The following is a 21,378-nucleotide window of genomic DNA, read 5'->3' as shown; positions in this document are numbered from 1 at the left end:
AGGTTGCTCTTGCTTATTAAACATCTAGGGATAGCAAGAGAGATCTTGACATATCAGGTTTAAACATTTGTGACTAGGTTTCAGAAGGATCTGTGTCAATTGTTGGGTGTGAAAACACTGCACACTTCAGTATATCACCTGCAAAATAACGGGTTTGCAAAATGCTTTAACCACAAACACAAACATATGCTAAGAGAAGCGGTGGCACAGGGAAAGAGGAAATTGTCCATACTTTTAGAGGCATGGAGGTCCCACAGTCTTCTATGAATTTAGTAATTTTGAAATCATATGCGGGAAACAACTAAGAGGAGTTGTGGATATGCTGATGGCAATCGCATATTAGTTTTATTTCTCTCTCATGACAGCAGTCTCTTGACATACTAGCAAGGAGCCTTTGGGCCTGTGGTAGTCATATTTCCAACTGTGGATGTGCCAACACTTATCCTGATAACACCAAAATGGTGTCAGGGTAAATGTTGACACATTCATGCTGTCTAAACACTAAAAAACACTGAAAAACTAGACATGTGTTTATCGACAGTACTAATGTTGACAGTCACAATGTCTGCATTAGACAAGCAATGCCTGGCGGGTCTGGCTGCCATAAAGTGACAGACACAATATAACACATAAATAAAAACAGTAATAAAGCTTACCCCCCACCATCACCAATAACTCCCTCCCTAAACACCTAAAAAATTGTGATGGCATTTGGTGAACCCTTTGGCAATACAGCCACCAGCCCTGCAAGCCACTAGCACACAGCTGGGTAAAAAAAAAAAGAGTGGCCCCCCCACTCCCCACTCAGATTAACCCTAGTGCTGCCAGTTTAGTTTTGGTACTAGTTAAATCAGGATGACAAAAAATGTGCCCCCCCCCCCCCCCCCCCGATTTTATTAGAACCAGCGCTAAGCTGTGCCAGCTAGCCTGGTCAACAGGCAGGGGTGAGCTGGGCTAGGGAGCAAGGGGGCACATGCCTCCCAGGCTGGACAGAAAATTACTATTTTGGGAATGAACCAGCCCAAGTCTTCTCGGGAACCAGCCTCCTTTCACCATTGGCAGCTGCCCCTCCTCTCTGTCTTGTCACATGTGATGCGCACCACTTGACAGGTGCCGTCCCATGTGGGCAGGGCCGCCATCAGGGGGGTACAGGGGGTACTCTTGTACCGGGCCCGGGCTCACCAGGGGGCCTGGCAGCTCTCTTATATTTTCATTTTCATTCATTCATTCGGGTTTTTTTTTAATCATGTTGTTTTTACTCCAACCACAAGGGGGCGCCCCGACGGCCGACAGTGAAGCAGTCCTGGAAGTAAATCACCAGGCTGCTTTTCACTAAGGGTGGGCTGCACCGTCAGCACAAGCAGAAGGGAGAGAGATCCCATGTAGCTCAACATCCTGGAGCTCAGATAGGCTGCTCACAGCTCTTCTATTACCCAATGAGGAACGGACAACATCAGTGTGAGAGGTGAGTTGACTCACATATAGGACTACAGAGCAGTTTTTAGAGTTTGTAGTGTGTGTCACAATTTGAATTGGGGCACTACTGTGTGGCATATTATCATCTGGGGCACTACTGTGTGGCATATTATTATCTGTGGGCACTACTGTGTGGCATAATATTATCTAGGAACACTACTGTGTGGCATATTATCATCTGGGGTGCACTACTTGGCATAATATTATCTGGGGACACTACTGTGTGGCATATTATCATCTGGGGGCAGTATTGTTTGGCATAATATGTTCCGGGGGCACTTGTTATGGTATAATGGGATTGATTTGGGGGCAGTATTGTTTGGTGTTTGGTGTTATATGAACTGGAGGCACTATTGTTTGGCGTTCTATGAACTGGGGGCACTATTAGGCACCCTCCCCCTAGACGTTGCTGTAAATGCCCTTCCAGCAGCAAGCTGCGGCACAGAGTATCCCTCGCTCGGTGTCCCTGGGTGCACACCCTAATGAAGTGTTCTGCGCACTCCTATGGGTAAGTGACCTGAACTGAACACTCTGAGAGAGTACTGAGCTAATATCAGATCTTCATTGGCAACAGAATTTCCTTGTGGAGTAAATCTGCTTGACAGCCTACTGCGTCATCTTTCTATGTCTTATAACATCCAAAATTGTATTTCATCCTCATTATTTGGTAGTATTTAAGGATTTTATTCTTGTTATGAGACCATGTTACACGTTTATGATCTGATTCTATTGCAGAACAGTGGTACTCTCACATCTGACAGTGCTGCTGTCTTTGCAATATTCCAGCACTGGCATCTTTCTTTATTTCTCTACCTGGTTACTTTTAAGCAGGTACTGTAAGTAAATTCATTAGGTATTGAATGGATTATCCTGAAAATTTGGAAACTCACAGTTCCTTTCTGCAGAGCATTTACTTATTATTTTAACTCTTTTTATCATCATCATCATTTATTTATATATATAGCACCAACATATTCCATAGCGCTTTACAATTGGGGCAAACACAGTAATAAACAAACTGGGTAAAACAGACAAAGAGGTGAGAAGGCCCTGCCTGCAAGTTTACAATATATGGAAGGCCCTGCTCGCAAGCTTACAATATATGGAAGGCCCTGCTCGCAAGCTTACAATATATGGAAGGCCCTGCTCGCAAGCTTACAATATATGGAAGCCCCTTCTCGCAAGCTTACAATATATGGTTTAAATATTATGAACCTGTTGTACATCTGTATGGAACACCAGCATTTTATTCATGCATATCAGTCCCTGTGTAGATTACAATATAATTTACCTACCACATACTCGCACATGTGAGGGGCAATTTAGTCACAATTCAATGCTTGATGGTATAGGAAGGGGAGAGGGACCTCTGAATGAATGGCTTTCTTATAGATAGGAGGCTGGCATGGCCTGTCTGTGCGGTGTGTGAAATGTATTTTTGTTTACACAATATAGTCACACTCCTCTTACATGGCAGTTTTCAGTTCTACATTAATAAATACTTGGGGTGTAGCACAATACCTTATAACCTTTCTTTGTGTCTGCTTACTGTGACTCCGCCTACCACTGCATGTTCCGTTACCCTCACCTGCCACTGATAACTGATGTGGTTATGGATAATCGAGTTAATCCCGCCTACTTTTGTGTTGGACCAGCCCACTGTTTGGTCCCGCCCATGTGAGGCCACTTCCAGAATTTTTTTCAGGGCCACTCTAAGTTCCCGATCCGCCCCTGAGTGATGGTGTGGTGTGACCTGACGTCACACTGATGTTCCTGCCACTGCTGTAAGAATAAGGAGCAAGGAGCAGCAGCTGCAACATCTGGGTAAGTATATTTTAAAGATATTTTATTATCACATTTTTTTAACTCTGAATTTTGTAGGAGATTAGGCTTCCAAGTATGATAATGGGTTAAGCTGTATTTATTGAGGGATATGAGGGATAATAGTTATTTTTTCCCTTAATGTCATAAATTAAGTTTTTGTTGGGTTTTTTTTTGATGGGGGGAGCATTCACCAAAAGGGGTGGGCGTTCATCGGGGGGGGGCTGCCTGTTTCATGTGTACTGGGCCCCACGTTTTCTGATGGCAGCCCTGCATGTGGGAACAGTGAAATGCCGCAGATACGCGGGTGGAATAAGGTATATGTGTGCGTGGGAAGTATATATTGTGTGTGTGCATGGAAAGTATATATTGTGTGTGTGAGCAGTATATATATATTGTGTGTGTGAGCAGTATATATAATGTGTGTGTGTGTGTGTGTGTGTGTGAGAGAGCAGTATATATATTGTGTGTGTGTGTGAGCAGTATATATATATTGTGTGTGTGTGTGGGCAGTATATAAACTATAGTATGTGAGTGTGGGGGGGGCAGTATATAAATATAGTGTGTGAGTGTGGGGGGCCAGTATATAAATATAGTGTGTGTGGGGGCAGTATGTTAATATATGTGAGGGAAGAAGGGGTCTTAATATAGTGTGGCAGGTAGGCTATTTAAGGGTAGAGTGCAGGTGGGGGCTAACTATTTAATGAGTACTATTTTATTTGTGGGGTGATGGTGGGGCAATTTAATTTATTGGTGGGGCTATTTAATTTAATATTGGGTCCTATTAATTTAAGGTGAGGTGGTTTGGGGCTATTAATTGAATATGGGACTGATTTGGGGGCTGAGGGCTATTTATTAATTGTAATTGTAAATATTGAATTTATTACTGGGGCTGTTTGGAGGGAGGGAAAAAGGATTATGTATTAAATGGGAATACTATTAGTTTAATGTTGGGGCTGGTTGGAGGGAAATAGATCTATTTAGCAAATGTGAATATTAGTATTTTAATATTGGGGTGGAGGAAGGCCTAATTGTAAAACGTATGTGCTACTGGGGCTAGTTGGAGTTTCTAAATCTCATGTACCCATTTTTTTTTTTCAAATAGGGCCTCCAACATTCCAGGATCCAGGATCCAGACAACCAGCAAATGAGCTAAAGTAATCAGCAGCCACAAGTGGTGACAGTGACAAGACAGGTAGAAGAGACTGTCCCGAATTTGGGTGACTGTTTTGCTTAGGACAGTTGGGAGGTATGTCTCGATTCACTGTGTACTGCTCATGGAGTCAGAACTGTGTGCAGCTAACAGTAGTGCACACAGTATTGCCTGTGTATTTTTCTAAAATGATAACCATGCTACATCATAGGGGGTTACTCTGTCTAAAGTGCCCAGGTCCCCCCAGAGCCTCAATCCAGCTCTGGGCCTGGGCATAAAAATATATATATATATGGATTAAGCAACACAATAATAGCCTCTTTTTATATAGATAAATATATATTGTACCAAAAACCACACTTTAAGGATGGGCCGCTACTTATGGGCCAGTGCTGTGTGCTTGCCCCCGGGCTAAAGGCTGCCAGCCCTCCCCTGTCAACAGGGGGCTGGATTCCCTAGCAAGATGGGGTCCGCAAAAATATATGCCCCCCTAGTGGTGCCCAGCCTAGTGCTGGAAGCACTAGGCTCTTCCCATACCTATGCGTCCTGTCCCCCGGAGACACAATCACCTCGGATTTCAAACATCACCGGTCTTCCGGCATCAGACCAAAGGGACCAGCCCATTCAGGGCGTCCCGAACCAACCGTTCTAGGTCAGATACAACACTTGAGCTTATCCAAGAAGTTGAATCAAGCTTGACAATTTCTCAGACTGAGCATGGTAACTGGATGTAGATATACGCAGCATAAACATCAGAGTTCCCTTGTTTGATTCAGGACAGCAATACGGCACAGATCAACCACACTCATAGATATAAGTAAATAAGGATCCGCTCTTGGCTACTGATAAATGTTCTCTCATTAGGAAGTGTATAATACTAGTCTTTGTAGTTTAAGTATGGGTGCAGGCCACCTTTGTCTATCATCAACATTTATTTATATAGCGATAACAAATTACGTAGTGCTTTACAATTGTGTATCTACTGTCTAAATACCTGCTGTTTGCCTTTGTCCATCTGATGACATCTGATTGTTACTACCTCTTCACTCTCTATGATGTATGCGGTCTAATGTTTCAAATTTAGTGTGTGCATAGTGTTTCCACATTTTCATCTCTTGCAATTACACTAAATTTTTGTTGCTGTTTAATTTATCTAATGGGCTTACTTCAATTAGTGGCATGGCAAATCACATTTTTTTTTGCAGTCACTGCAATGTTCTACATACGGTCGCTGAATGTCAAAAATGCCCAGAAAAAACACAAATGTCACTGCCCCACACAAGGTTACTTTCACTAGAAAAAGTTAAAATTTCAGAAGAAATAAATCAGTTTTTTTGGGGTTTTGGTGCTAACAGTCGAACAGCAAAAGCACACTGTTTTTCTACACTAAAAATACTAGTGAGTTCAGAATGATATCTAAATCAGTAGTATCATATATATGCCTTAATAGCAACCAGTAGCCACTACTTCGTCTAAACTCTTTGACAGATTGAAAGTAAAACCAATTGCTTAGCTAAACTATTCTTGCTGACTGATCTGTATAGAACTGCTTTACAATAATGACAACTATTCTATTGTTTCCTATGCCCCTCTTTCACCCTGAACATTAAGAAAAACCAGTCATGACTCGCGGTCACTCGGAACCCCAAATCTTGCATCTGTCAGATTACTCTGAAATCAAACCGCTCTTCTCTACTTTTAAATAATTTTATTATTTGACATAATTAAATGTACAGTAATGCTGATTACAATAACATACTTCGCAACGTCCCTCAGTTGAAAGCACAAATTAGGCTATACCTTGATTTGTCCAGGCAACAACCAGATTGGACCATGTCATACCCATTTCTCATGAGGCTAGACATATTTGATAATAGGACTATGTTGCATTAGTGACCCCATCACATTCAGGGCAATGGTCTTGTCATTTTCTCGGCATGCCACATCCCCGGGGTCATGCCTAGTACTTCTGAAATGCTAGGCCATTCTGGACCCCACATCTAAATACATCTATGTATTAGCAAGTGTACACGGCACCTGTTTAGAGTGCAGAGCAGTAGTGAACGGGATAGATACCTCATGATATTCCAGCAGTCAAGTCCTGACTGGCTGGATGTTGGGACAATCCTTTAGAATCAGGACTACTTAACTATGGACAGTTGAGAGGTAAGCTGTTGGGAAGTATAAATTAAATTCCTACAAACTACTTCTTCAAAAAAATTTATTTTTTTATTTTAAAGAAGTTGTTCACTAACATTACTCAAAGATGCAGCACCATGGCTACCAACCCGTCATTAGATATAACCTTAGTAGGAGTCTTTTCAATTATCTTGTACTCTTTAAATATGGGTATTGTAAACCATAGACATTAGTTGTGACAGTTAAACATTTCCACATTGTGCCTAATGCACATGTGACAATGCAATGCAATATAGGATGCAGGTTTTTGTACTCACGTCCTTGTAAAAGTACAATCTTGACACTTGTCAAGATATTTAAAAAAAAATGCACATATCGCTTTGAATATGTGCAATGACCCATTCTCAAATTCATCATGCATATTTATAACAGCAGCATTTATGTTTGGTTGGTTGCTTTTTAGTGCATCTCTTAGTAATATTATTAAAATAATCCTTAATATATGCTATGTGTGAATTTATATGATGTACTAAAAAATATATAATTTTGTAAATTGGCCTACTCTATAAACTTGTTAACAAACAAGGAATGTCGAAAGTGCTATACACTATACTACAGCAAATTATAATCAGTAAGAAATACATTTCATAACTATTTATTAATGTTAATGAGAATGGACAAGCATACTGTTTTGCAACATAGAGTGTTGATTGACAAAGTGTTTTTGAAGTGGATTAAAGTTTTGCAGACCTTTCCTGGTGAGGTTAATTAACTAATTTAGAAATAGATTATAGATATTTTAGGAAGCAAAATACAAACTGTCAGACACTGCTGTCAATCAATTTCCATAATATGTTAGGAGGAGAAACACCTCTCACCTTTATATACAACAGTTATGGTTGCCAGGTAATAGAAAAAGAGACTTTACTTTAAGATTAAACATACTTTGCACTATGCTCATGCTAAATATTGCTTTTATCCCTTGGTATCACTTTAGTTTGACTTCAGTTGGGTCTGGTATTAGGCTTAGAATTTACAATGAAAAAAGAAAATCTAATTACACAACTAATCCAAAATTGTATTTAATATGTAAGTGGAATTCAGTAGTTGTTTAGGCACATATAATAAAACAGAAACTAATAATTAAATGTACCCAAAAATCTTGAAAGGTTTTAGTTTTGGATCTGGATTTGATTGAAAATTGTGAAAAATAGGTAAAGTATCTGATTTTGAGCTGCTTTTGCTCCTATATTACTATTTATAGCATTAACATTCATTTACAGTCAATTACAGTATTTTCTAATGATCTCTTCACAACTGTCCAAATTTTCACTAATTGTGACCAAAGTCTACAGCGAGCTGGCTGGCTAAAATTAGTGACAGAGTAAGATACAATTGCCATTTCTGCTTTCATTTTCTTTAAATTCAATTCCATATCTTACATTGTGAGTCGACGTTTCGGTCCTACATTGGACTTTTGTCAAGACAACCACATAGAACAACAGAAAACACAGATATTAACAAAAACATGTAATTACCGGACTCCTTATGAAATCCCAGATTGTCTTCAGTGGCAGCTCATGATTCATCAAAAGGTGATAGTCTGCATATCATTGCAAAATATATGAGGCAATGATTCTCTTGTATACTTTATGAGACACTCAAAACAATATGCATTCCCCCTGGGTTGTATAAACTGGAAGTGCCAAACGTCGGAGGACTTTGGATGCACTGGGGTAGCCCCTTCCCCTCCCTTAAATGAGCACACTTGCCATAACTGCTATGCATGGCACTGAAGGGGCATCACTCAGTGGGTCATATCTTCACACTGTCACTAAAGATAACTTAGCATTCAGTCTGGGGGAGACATATGTGGGGACAGACATGTGTTTTTTACACTAAGGGCTAGATTTACTAAGCTGCGGGCTTGGGTTTGAAAAAGTGGGGATGTTGCCTATAGCAACCAATCAGATTCTAGCTATCATTTTGTAGAAGGTACTAAATAAATGAAAGCTATAATCTGATTGGTTGCTATAGGCAACATCCACACTTTTTCAAACCCGCAGTTTAGTAAATCTAGCCCTAAGTGTTTTTCTCAAAAAGTGTTTAGAAAATACAGTTAAACAAGACAATTGAACAAACATTGAACAACAATTGAAGACATCTAGAAATAATTCCAATATGCTGCAGCTTTACTTTGCTACTTCTGATTGCACAGGTCATTACATCTAAATAATTCCTTTCATTTTTTGCTATTTTCCTTCTAAATACCAATGTTTGCCAAATTATTTCTCTTGCTTTCCTTTACATACTGCTAGGATTTTTAACCCATTCTATATGTGTGTTGTTGTGATCTATCGCACCCTTGGACCCCCACAAAAATGTCTTGAACACTTCTCTGCATGGCTCCCTCACTTCTTATCTTCTGGCATCCCCACCATCATCATGGATGATTTCAACATCCCTATTGCTAATCCATGTACCAATGCTGCTTCAAAACTGCTCTCTCTAACATCCTCACTGGACCTTTCCCAGTGGATTGAATCCGCTACTCACCAGGATGGCCACTGTCTTGATCTTGTTTTCTCTAGACTATGGTCAGTTTCTAATTTCCTTAACACTCCTTTCCCCCTCTCGGATCATTACCTTATTAGTTACTCACTCACTCCCAGTTTCTCCCTGTGGTCAAACTCTTCCAAGCCTCCTCATAATTGCAGGAATGTTAACTGCACCTCACTCAAACACCTTCTCTCCCCAATTTTTACATTTTCCTTCCCTGATATGGCAGCTCTTCATTTTCACCAAACCCTAACAACTGCCCTTAATCTAGTGGCTCTGGCGACTCTTCATACTCCACGTAGACTTCGTTGTCAGCCATGGTACACTAATGTAACTTGAAATCTACAAAAACTTTCTCGTAAAGCTGAACGTTACTCATAAGTCTTGTACCTCTAATGATTTCAGCTCATATATTGCTATCTACCACTCCTATCAAAGTGCTATGGACACTGCTAAACAAGCATGCTTCCCATATCTCAACTATGCTCAGACTTCTAACCCCAAATGCATTTTTAACACATTTAAACCTCTTCTCAATCCTCCCACCCCAAACACTCCAACTACCATCAGTGCCCAGGATCTTGCTTCCTATTTCAAGGACAAGATTGATAAGATCAGACTTGAAATGGTATCATCTCCCTCGACTAGCAATCGGCTCAAATCCTTCGCAGCATCCGCTGACACCCTCTCTTCATCTAATCCCACAAAGGAAGAGGAAGTTTCTACTCTCTTCTAATCTTCCTACCCTACCTCCTGTCTTCTTGATCCCATACCCTCACAAATTGGTAGGTCCCTGTCTCATGTGCTCATTCCAACTCTAAACTAAAATCTGTAATCTATATCTCTCTACTGGTATCTTTCCATCACTATTCAAGCACTCTGTGATTACTCCTATTCTAAAAAAAAACAATTCTGATCCAAACTCTCTCTCCAATTACCTTTCCATCTCTCAGCTCCGATACCCCTCCAAACTTCTCGCGAAAATTTCCTACACTTGTCTCACACATTTCCTTTCTGAAAACAATCTTTTGGATCCTCTTCAATCAGGCTTTTGCTCTCAACACTCCACAGAGACTGCGCTGACCAATGTTGTCAATGATCTGATCACAGCTAAAACTAAAGGTGATTACTCTCTTCTAATTCTCCTGAATCTCTCTGCTGCATTCAACACTGTTGACCACTCTCTCCCCATACAGACGCTACAATCCCTGTCCTATCCTGGCTCTTATCCTACCTATCTAATTGCTCTTTCACTTAATTTCTCTGGAACAACCTCCACTCTGCTTCCATTACACAGGTCTGCTAAAAAAAAATTTTGGACAGCTGTTTTGGTTTAGTTGACTGATTCTTATGTTTTTTGGTGCGCTGAATCCAAAAATGACAGCCGTTTTGTCCTGTGACGTCAGGTTTTCGATCAAACGGGTGGTCATCGTTTAAAAAAATCTCTTAACGCAAATATTTTATTTACATGAAAAATATTAACTCATTTGCACAGGTGACGACAAAATTAACACCACACTTAAGTAGATTGCTTGTGAAATCATCTTTTTTTAAACTCTAAACTTCTTTTTGAGCTTTTCCTCTTGTAGGTGGCTTCCGGTAGATCCCTGTACAACATCCAGCAGTAGTCAGCCATCATCGTAACACTCCATTTCCCTTGATACCTTCTTTCCATTTCTTTTATATCTTAATGTAAACATTCTCCCTGCTCTTCACTCACTGCTCCCAAATTTTCAGGAAAATAGTCAAGGTGTGAGTTGAGAAAATGAACTTTTAAGCTCATGGAGCAACCAAGCTTGTGGAACGCTTTCAACATTGTTTCCACCATTTCCTTGTAATTTGGGTCCTTTTGGTTTCCCAAAAAGTTTTTTATGACCACAGTAAAGGCAACCCACACTTCTTTTTGAGTTGGAGTCATTGAACTGATGAAGTCTTTGTCGGATGTGAGTTTTCTAATATCCGGGCCAACAAAAACCCCTTCTTTCAGTTTTGCCTCCGTTAAACCTGGAAACTTGGATCCCAAGTACTTGAAGCATTTGCTATCTTTGGGAAGTGCCTTAACAAATTGCTTCATTAATCCTAATTTTATATGGAGTGGTGGTAATAAAACCTTCTCAGGGAATACCAATGTATCTCTGAGAACATTCTTTTCACCAACAACTAGACTTCTTGGTGGCCAATTTTTTTTTTTCCAGTGATTTTGTCGGTCTCTACTGTCCCATAAACATAGAAAACAAGGGTATTTGGTGTACCCAGCCTGTTGTCCCAACAGCATACACAATACTTTTAAATCCCCACATACCAACCAGTTTTGGTTTTGATAACCCAACTCCAAGTTCTCATAAGTCTCCTTCAAGTACACCGAATGAGCAACAGTAATGGATGCATAACGGCCACCATTGTGAAGTAAAACTGCTTTTAAGCTTCTTTTGAAAGAGTCAATGAAAAGCCTCCATTCAGAACAATCACACTGAATGTGGAACTGAGCCATCAACCCCTCTAAATCAGAGCAAAACACCAAATAGCCCTCATGAAAAAAGTAAGACAGAAAGTCTTTTTCCCAATGTCTGTACCATGCAAAAGATGTACCTTCCATCAACAAATTTTTGCTTTTAAGTTTAGAACCAAGTAATTCAGCAGATTGCTTAGGTAGATCTAGGTCTCTCACCAAATCATTAAGTTTCTCTTGCAAGAAAAGTTTTGGTTCGTCAACTTCAACATCTGAAGAACTTGATCCAACTTCAGGCTGAGGTACAGTTCCATTCTCGTCAGGCCAATTGACTTCATCCAGGTTTGTAGGAGGGTCGGGCACAGGGACGTCTGGACCATGGGGAATGGAACGAATAGCAGAAGGAAGATTGGGATATGTGGTGGTGCACTTCCACTTTGCATTGTATCCCTTCACATCACAGGACCAGAAATAACAATCATCACTATGATTCTTTTGCTCGCGCCACAACATAGGAATTCCAAATCGAAAAAGCTTCTATCTTGCCTTTTGACCAATTATAAAGATCTTCGACGCACCGCTTACATACTTTATGAGGAGCCCAAACTTTATCTTGGTCACCAAGTTTTAATTTAAAATAAACGAAATCAACTTTCTGAACAAAATCCGTAATATTCAACTGCTGCTTTTTCACCATGAACTCTCCACATATGAAACAGAAACTGTCAGGCGAATTTACACACTTTCTTGGAGGCATTGCACTAATTTTGAACCACACAGACAATAGCAGGATGACGACTGAAATGAAATACAAAGATTGTGGAGGAATCAGAGAATAAGTTAATGCATGAAAGAACATGTCCGGGCAGGCCCTAGCAAGCACACTCAATAATGCAGTGATCACCATCAGGACCAATACACATGTATTTTCATGTTTTTGGGAGCACTGGCAGTGAAAATAAATTTGTTTTTCCATGTTCAGTTTTTTTCCCCAAGTATGATGAATTTGAAATTTAGCGATTTTCAGCTACCTGTTTGACCAAGGCACATTTCGATTGTGAAAAAACCTGATGTCCCAGAAAAAACGGTGGTTATTTTTGAATTCAGCGCACAAAAAACATAAGAATCAGATAAAATTATGAAAACAGCTTTTTAGTTGCAGACCTGTGTATCAGTTGGAGTACCACAAGGCTCAGTCATAGGTCCTCTGCTATTCTCTACACCACTTATCTTGGAAAACTAATAAGCTCCTTTGGATTTCAGTATCATCTCTATGTGGATGATACACAAATTTGTCTATCCTCTCCTGATCTCTCACCATCTATGTTGTCTCGAGTTACTGACTGTCTTTCTGCCATATCATCTTGGATGTCCTCTCGCCAACTCAAACTCAATCTTTCAAAAACAGAATTAATAATATTCCCACCCAACAATAGAAGCTTACTGCCTGACATTTCTATTTCTGTTGACAACATGACCATAAATATCACCCCGCAAGCTCGCTGCCTAGGTGTAATCCTCGACTCGCAACTATTCTTTGTTCCCCACATCAACTCTATATTTACATCATGCTGCATACATCTAAAAAACATTTCCAGAATATGTATATATCACACAAGACACTGCAAAAACTTTAATTCATGAACTCATCATCTCCCACATCGACTATTGTAATTCCCTCCTCACTGATCTTCTCAAAATCAGACTCGAGCCTCTAAAATCTATTTTGCACGCAGCGGCTAGATTGTTTTTCATTCCAAATCATTTTACATCTGCTGAGTCACTCTGTCAGTCTCTACATTGGTTGGCCGTTTTTCAAAAAAATACAATATAAAATTCATCTAATAACATACAAAGTCACCAACAAAATTGCACCAACATACATCTCCTCACTTGTCTCAAAAAATCTCCCAACTCGACACTTCCACTCTGCACACAATCTGCGTCTCTCTTCCATTCTCATTTCCTCCCACTATCGGTTACAGGACTTTTTCAAGCTGCACACACTTTATGTAATTCACTCCCTCGCACCACAAGACTTTCCTCTAGTCTTCAAACCTTCAAGTGTTCTCTGAAAACCCACCTCTTCAGACAAGCTTATAATATTCCTCTACTACCCTCTTCATCATCTCCCTAAGTTAGAATATTACAACCCTCTACAAAGCAAACACAAGACAACAACCCTCTGACTAACATAGTTGTGTGACTGAGCATACAGCGCACTAAATACTATGTAATCTTGCCTTTTAGCTGGACAAATATTTGTGTATCTAACCATTGTCCCATAGATTGCAAGCTTGCGAGCAGGGCCTTCTTATATCTACGTATGTATGTATTACCCAGTATTGTTTTATTTCTGTTTGTTCCCAATTGTAAAGCGCTACGAAATCTGCTGCCGCTATATAAATAAACAATGATGATGATGATAAAGACAAAAGTAATGAAACAAGGGACTGTCCCATCTAAATGGGGACAGTTGGGAGGTATAATAGTTCTGCTATTGTATTTCTACATGATTGTAAGTCTGATTTATTGTTGTCTCTTAATATCAAATGATAAACACATCTGCTCTTATTTTCCAGCTCTAAATGCAGTTCTCAGAGAAGGAAAGTAAAAATACTATCACAGTATCAGGAGGTCCCCATCACATTGCATCAGCCTGTATCTAATATGTAATGTTATACAAGACTTTTCTGTCTTATTACCACATTCTATCAGCTTGCTCAACATCTGGTCTGACCCATCAGAATTAGAACAGTTGACAGACAGACCTGGTGCTGCGGGATCCTGGAATGTTGTGGCCATGTTTAAAAACAGAAAGTTCCTTCCTGGAAAGCAAACTACTGAACACTCTAGTCCTACCTCCCCCAACCAGCCTGGACATTAAATTAATAGTACCCAAGTTTAATAATTATACCTCCTTCCTGAAATTAAATTAATAGCATGCATATGTAATAAATAGGCCTATTTCCAACCAGCCAGCCCCAACATCAAATTAATAGCATTCAATTTTAATAAATAGCCCTTCTTAACCTCCAACCCAATCCAACATTCAATTAAAAGCACCCCAGTATTAAAATAATAGCTTCAATATCCCACCTTAAATTTAGTCACCACAATGAACCCACCATTAAATAGCCCCCACAACCAAAATGATCCCACCAGTAAATGAATAGCCCCCACTATTCATTACATAGCCATGTAATGCATAGATTTATCTGAATTAGGTTTATACAGTCATTGAGATTGGTTCATTTCCATACATGGACAATAGTCACCAGAACTCACATGATACCCAATACTTCATTCATTCTTTTTTTTCAATTCAGATTATGCATTTGTCTAATTAAGATGTAATTATTTAATTAGGTTTACATTAGTGAAAGCATAACCTCTCCCAGAGTTTATACCTAGGCCTCTGATAAGCAATAAGTGTCATTAATTATACACTTTTATATTATTCCAAAGTACTATAATTGAGAATCATTCATACTTATGTTAATTGAGGGTGCATCAAACATCATACTCTCCTTGTTTTACTTTTATAATCAAGTTCATATAAGCACTAATATCATGGCATTTTATTGTAAGGATAGTGATTCCAGATCTGTTTTTATTGCATTTATCTATTTCCTTGTTAATCTTGTCAATGCTGTAATACTGTTCAGTGACACTCTATGGGCTAGATTTACTAAGCTGCGGGTTTGAAAAAGTGGGGATGTTGCCTATGGCAACCAATCAGAATCGAGCTTTCATTTATTTAGTACCTTCTACAAAATGAAAGCTAGAATCTGATTGGTTGCCATAGGCAACATCCCCACTTTTTCAAACCCGCAGCTTAGTAAATCTAGCCCTATGACTTTGGTGTGCCAGCTGAGCTTAAGACCCATGCTTAAAACAACATTATGTTAAAACTTTATTTTGTTGTTTCTGAATAATAACGGGGATCATTTATACCTTATTGCTTATTAAACACAAACAAGCTAACACAACAGTCACAGTCTTATTAAAGTCTCTTATTGTACATTTGCTGAACAAGCAGTGTGTCATCTGCCACTCAAGTCAATATATAATGACCACCAAACTGTTTATCTGAACATTTATAGAACAAAGTAAAGTTACAATAAGTCAAACACATTTACATAGCAAACATATATTATAATTTCTGAAAAGTATAAAACACTTACCTGTTTTTAATCTCACAATGTTACTAGGGTTCCCAGTAACAGAACCAAGGATAGTTGTGTTAGTGTCTTTATTATAGCAGAGATAGACAGGACATCAATAGATTCAGTCAAACCACAACTCAGTTCATAGAAACAGCACTAACCCTAATGCTGCCATCTTGCCTGCTTGGAATGCCAGAATCATCAGCTTCTCAGTCAAACCTGTGTACGTTGATTATCTATTACTTGTGTTATCTGTCTTTTCATTTGCTACAACACAGTTTTACCTGTATGCTCTGTGCTTAAATAAACCAACTTGTTTCATTTATATTTCCCTCCATGGGTTTCATATTAGGAATCTTGACACCAGGATTGGTTCTGAGGCTGAAGATGCAGGGTCCCATACACAACTGATTTAACTGATTTAAACTGGTTTACCCATTGGAGCAGGTAAGGCTGGTGTCTGCTGGATAATCACGCAAATTGAGGGTCAGACAACCCAGGGGTCCTAATCTGGAAAAAAACACAAAAAATACCAGGGAGTAGGAAGGAACAAAGTCAAAACAAAACCAGGATCTGGGTCACAAGAGGTGGTGCAGAACATCGAAAAAGGGAGGAGTCAATTACGAGGGAGTCAGTCAGAGTCAGAACACAGAAGTACACTAAGGAACCAGCAGCAGAAGGGACAAATGAACTGGCACAGTTTGCTGGGAAAGACAGTCTTTTAAAGACCAGACACAGGTGAGCATGTTCCAGCTCAGATGATGAGAGCTTAACCCCTAGCAGGCAAAGAAAACTGTCCAGGCACAACAACAGCACCTCTGGTAGCACAGATCAACATCATCTATTTATTTATACAGCGCCACTAATTCCGCAGCGCCGTACAGAGAACACACTCACATCATTCTCTGCCCCAATATACTGCATACTGTAATACTGTAAAGTCTAAACTCCCTAACATAAAAGTAGACTAGGGTCAATTTGAAAGCAGCCAACTAACCTACTAGTTTGTTTTTGGACTAAGGGAGGAAACCTGATCTCCCGGAGCACGGGGCAAACACGAGAAGCACATACAAACTCCACACAGATAAGCGCATGTTTGGGAATCAAACTCATGATGCCAGTGCTGTGAGGCAGAATTGCTAGCCACTAAACTAATCTTGCTGCCCCATGATGTATTGCATGCCCAATAAAGATTGAGGGACAGAGTCCCAACAAACACTCATTTGTAAATCTACAGTGATCTGAACTCTAAACAAAATACAAGTTGTAGTTCATTGCCCATACATGCAATGCTGTCTCTTTCGCAGTCTTTCCCGCTTCCACTGGGGAAGAGCTCCACATGAGTGGAGTTGGGTTCTGGGAAGAGCGGTCTGACTTGCCCCCAATATCCTGCTCTGTGAGTGCCAGGGTGAGCAGGCTCTGGGGCCTATATCCTTTGCTGTGGAGTCCTGCAAAGAATATTTTGCATTTGGATAAGCTGGTGCTTATATCTGGGGAAACATGTGTCTTGGAAAATGGTAGACCTTGATATAGAGATGAGATTTTAAGGCTGAGGTAGAGTCTGATTAGGTATGGGAGCAAGTTCCATTGTGTGGAATGGGATGAGAGAAATCTTGGTGGTGGGAGTGGGAGTTTTAACTAGCGGGGAGCCAGTTGCAGAATGGAGAGTATGGGATAGAGTGTAGAAGGAGGTGAGGTCAGAGATATAAGGATGGGGAAGATAATTTGAGGACTTTGTAGATCATGGTGAGGCATTTTAATTGGATTCTCTAGAGTAAGGGGAGCCAGTGTAGCAGTCGGTAAGATGAAATATAATGACAGTGTATGGGAGTTTTGGTTGCATCCATGTTGACAGAGGGTCATATTCTGGCTATGTAGCAAATGTGTAAGCGACAAGCCTGGGAACAAGAATGGATATGCTGAGTGAAGGAGCGTGCGGAGTTGAGGGTGACTTGAGAAGAGAATGTAGTTTTTTTAATTGGAAGAGAAATGTTGGAGGTAGCGGAGACTCTTGAAGTAAGGAAGATGAGGAACTGAGATTTGGACATGTTTAGTTTTAGGTAGCATTATCCTTCATAAGGATATGTTTTTTGTGCAACTCTAAATGTGTACCTTAGATTGGCTGCATGCTTTGTAGATGAGGATTTCACTACAAGGAAATGTTCAATTTCTCACTTGGCTCACTGGCTTGTAGTTTTGTATTTTCACAGGTCTGTATCTATATCCAGTATGTTATACTTTCCAACTGTCGTTCTTTTCTTTCATAGTGTCTCTCTGTTTTTTTCTGATATACATATATTGTACCTACAATATTTATGGATATGCTGTTCTTTTGGTTCCAAAGTATGCTCAACTGAACTAATTTCAAGATAACTTGATTCACACTTTGCTTTTGAGTTATATTCTACTTACAGTTTTGTAAATGTATTTGTTTTTCATGTGAACTTGAATGACTGAAAAGGGGAGAACATGTGTCAACACATGTAAGCATAGGGGATCCAGTTTTCATTAATCTATAAGTGCCCATATTTGGTTATTTGACATATTTTCGAGGTAGCATTGTCCATAAATGCTAATTACAGCAAAATGATTTGGCTTGATTCAAAAATGCGAACTTGCATTATAATATATATCCAGCCCTGTACTGGTTACCCCGAATGTTGGTTAATTTGATACTGGTGCGCAGGTTTCTATTATATTTCATTAATATTTCCTTTAATTATCTCAGATCTGTAAGCTCTGGGACTAATTCTACATGCAGGGCCATCAAGCCATCAGGTTTTGACTTCTTGGGTAAGTGTGATTTGTTTCCCCCCAGCAATATGACATTGCTGCAGTTAGCTCAAGATATATATTATAATGAACGACTTTTACAATCTGGGCTTCATTAGTTTGTGAAAAAAGACATTGTTGACCGAATTAATGTCAACAATGATATACTAGGACAATACAAAGATTTGTCTGACAAGATTTTTATACCCAAGACTGTACAGGTGACAAGGAGTCATCCAATCCACTAGCTGGAAAAACAATGTTTTCACTACCAATATAGAATAAGAACTGAGGGCTGAAAATAAGCCTGAAGGCAATTTAAAAGCTCAGGCTGTATCTTCAAACTGGATTATTCTCTGGAGTTTAATAGTTAACTATGGGAGTACGCCCATCTGGTATCATAGAGGAGGGGGAGACAGGAGCTATAAGTGGGTTGGGCGGAGAATTAATCAGTCTCAGCAGTTCTGTGAACCGTCTTATGTAGTTACTTTAAATGTCAATTTAATAAAAAAAAAAAAAGGGGGGTTTATTTACACTGTCCTGTGCATTTAAGGTGCTGCCTTATAGCTTGCATACATTGGGATGCTCCTTACATGCTGTCCCCACCTATTGTATTTACATGGAGATACTGATTTGCAAATACTTAATAAAGTTTTGTTCCCCTTCGTCACTGGCAGCAACGCCCACGGTTATAAGTGCACCCACTACCTGCATGCAGGGAAAGGTGGGTCTGCCCACAGCTTCCACATGCAAGGCCCGTTGCAGTTTTTCTGCCCCCCTTCCATAGATGTAAATGTCTTATGGCGCTACACCTCTGCTTGGTGCCTGCAATGTCAGGGCTCCTGATGTGTAACCTTTGATATTCTCATTACCATATATCAATTTACAAGAGCCAATTGCATATATAACATGTAGGGATGTGCCCTGTAGTGATTGTATGAATAGACTGTTCATTAATGCGTTTGTGACAATATTTGTGAGTTGTGTAGCAGAATCCCTGCTTAATTTTATGTTATGGTTAAAGGTTTGACTGTCCATAATATAATTGTGATGTATATTTTTGTACTATCACATCTCCATATACTGTAAGGATATCAGTATATGTATGCATGTTTTCTTACACTTTCATTTTGTCCTGGTTACAGATGCAGTTCATATGGATGGGATCTGCTATAAGGAATGACAGTGAGTACATTTGATGTTATGGAGAAGCTGCCAGCTATGCGACATAGCTTACAGGTTTGGAATGGGGTGTGTCCTTAGCAAGTTCTCTCTATTCTCGCAGCCGTCACGGTGCGTGCAGGCTTATTAGGTACACAGGCTTTAGGGGCATACTTCTTCCTGGGTGTAGCAGTCATCGCGTGATAATTTTTACCTATAGCATTCAGTTTATGGTGGGTAGCGCCACCCCGGGTTCCTCCTGGTTCACTTATTAGGTATATGTGGGATTGTTCTTGCATGTGCGCAGGTAGTACACTACCAGCAGGGGCCATACGGGTTTATTGTAACAATCGGGGCCATTTTTACTTTGAGGGACATTTTGCGGGCAATCAGGTATCCATCTGTTGTGGATACAGATCTACACTAACTATGTTAGTCCCAGGAGGTTCAGTTTAAGAGAGTAAATAGTGAAACAATTTTACACACAGAGGGCCAATTACTGGGGTGATACCCCAATGAACTGGAGAAAGACAGGACCAATTTGTGTCATCTGTGTTGATATAGGAGGCAGATAATCTTTGTAATATATCCCATTACAGTAATTCTCAGTGGGATTTACTATATTTACTATATTTGCTAGGTGTTCTATGGTCCACGGGGTAACAGGTTATCCTTTATTAAAGATATTGCCATTCGATATATATCACCTAAGGCGCCACGGTGCTATCCACATGATCTAATTTTTCCTTCAGCTACACTGGCCGAATATTCTCAGGACATGTCAAGGACACTATGGCATATTAATTTTATTTGTGAGCAGGCCTGTGCATGCTGTTTACACTACTATCACTGTGAAACAAACCTGTTTTAGCTGCAATGTGAAAGGGCAACATCACTCAGCTTTATATTACAGTAAGTCTGTATCTGCTGTTCTATCTGCATCTATGGGGACAGTTTTTTTTTATTTAATTTCTATTTTTCTGCACTCTTTCATTTTGGATTGAGCCCATGAGCTGACAATATTTTGGAAGTGGTCTTCTCTGTAAATGTCGCTGTCGCCTTTCCCCTCCTACAGGAGTAGGTCATCAAGGGGGGCCTCTGATCTGATGTTGCAATCCTACTTCTTCCCTGGTTTACTTCCCCATGCTACACAGTAAAGTATGTTTTCTGGGGAGGGTTACATAGACCCGTTTTTTCATTAATATCTCCAACACAAATTTACCCATCTGCAGTTACTGAACAGGGATAGGTCGAGTGAATGAGTCGGACTGATACAGTTTCTCTCATGCCCTGTGGGGCAGACAAAATGCCTTGCAGCATGTAAGCCCTTCTTTCTCCTGGTTATGGATCTGGGTTTGGACCCTAGTTATATGGACGGGAAGTGGTATTTTGGAGCTGGATGTTTCTTGTATATATGAGTTTGGACAAATGTCCTTGTAGTCTTGTTAGGAGCCACTGATCACTCCAGTACAGGGATGTAGCTCACCCTTCGATTCAGCTAAGTTCACCTTACGGGTGTCAATGTTATCTGGTAATCATTGAGTCTGCAGGGACAAGGTCTAACCGTAGCCCGATATTTCTGGCCTCTCATTTTCAGCTTGGGTGCGGGCGTTAATCCTGTTAGAGTGGGCTTTGTTTGAAGTAAATGGAACTGCACCATAGCCTGCACATTTGATTGA

General features: G+C 39.9%; 1 long non-coding RNA gene across 1 annotated transcript; it reads left to right on the top strand.

Annotated features, from left to right (window-relative positions):
- Positions 1-1,372: 1,372 nt before the first annotated feature.
- Positions 1,373-20,599, top strand: LOC142157786 (uncharacterized). The gene is made up of 3 exons (XR_012692631.1): positions 1,373-1,465; positions 19,684-19,723; positions 20,452-20,599. It is a non-coding gene; the product is annotated as an uncharacterized LOC142157786 (long non-coding RNA).
- The last annotated feature ends 779 nt before the right edge of the window (positions 20,600-21,378 follow it).

The sequence above is a fragment of the Mixophyes fleayi genome, chromosome 5 (assembly GCF_038048845.1).
Source record: "Mixophyes fleayi isolate aMixFle1 chromosome 5, aMixFle1.hap1, whole genome shotgun sequence".
NCBI lineage: Eukaryota > Metazoa > Chordata > Amphibia > Anura > Limnodynastidae > Mixophyes > Mixophyes fleayi.
This window is presented reverse-complemented; position numbering and strand designations above follow the sequence as displayed.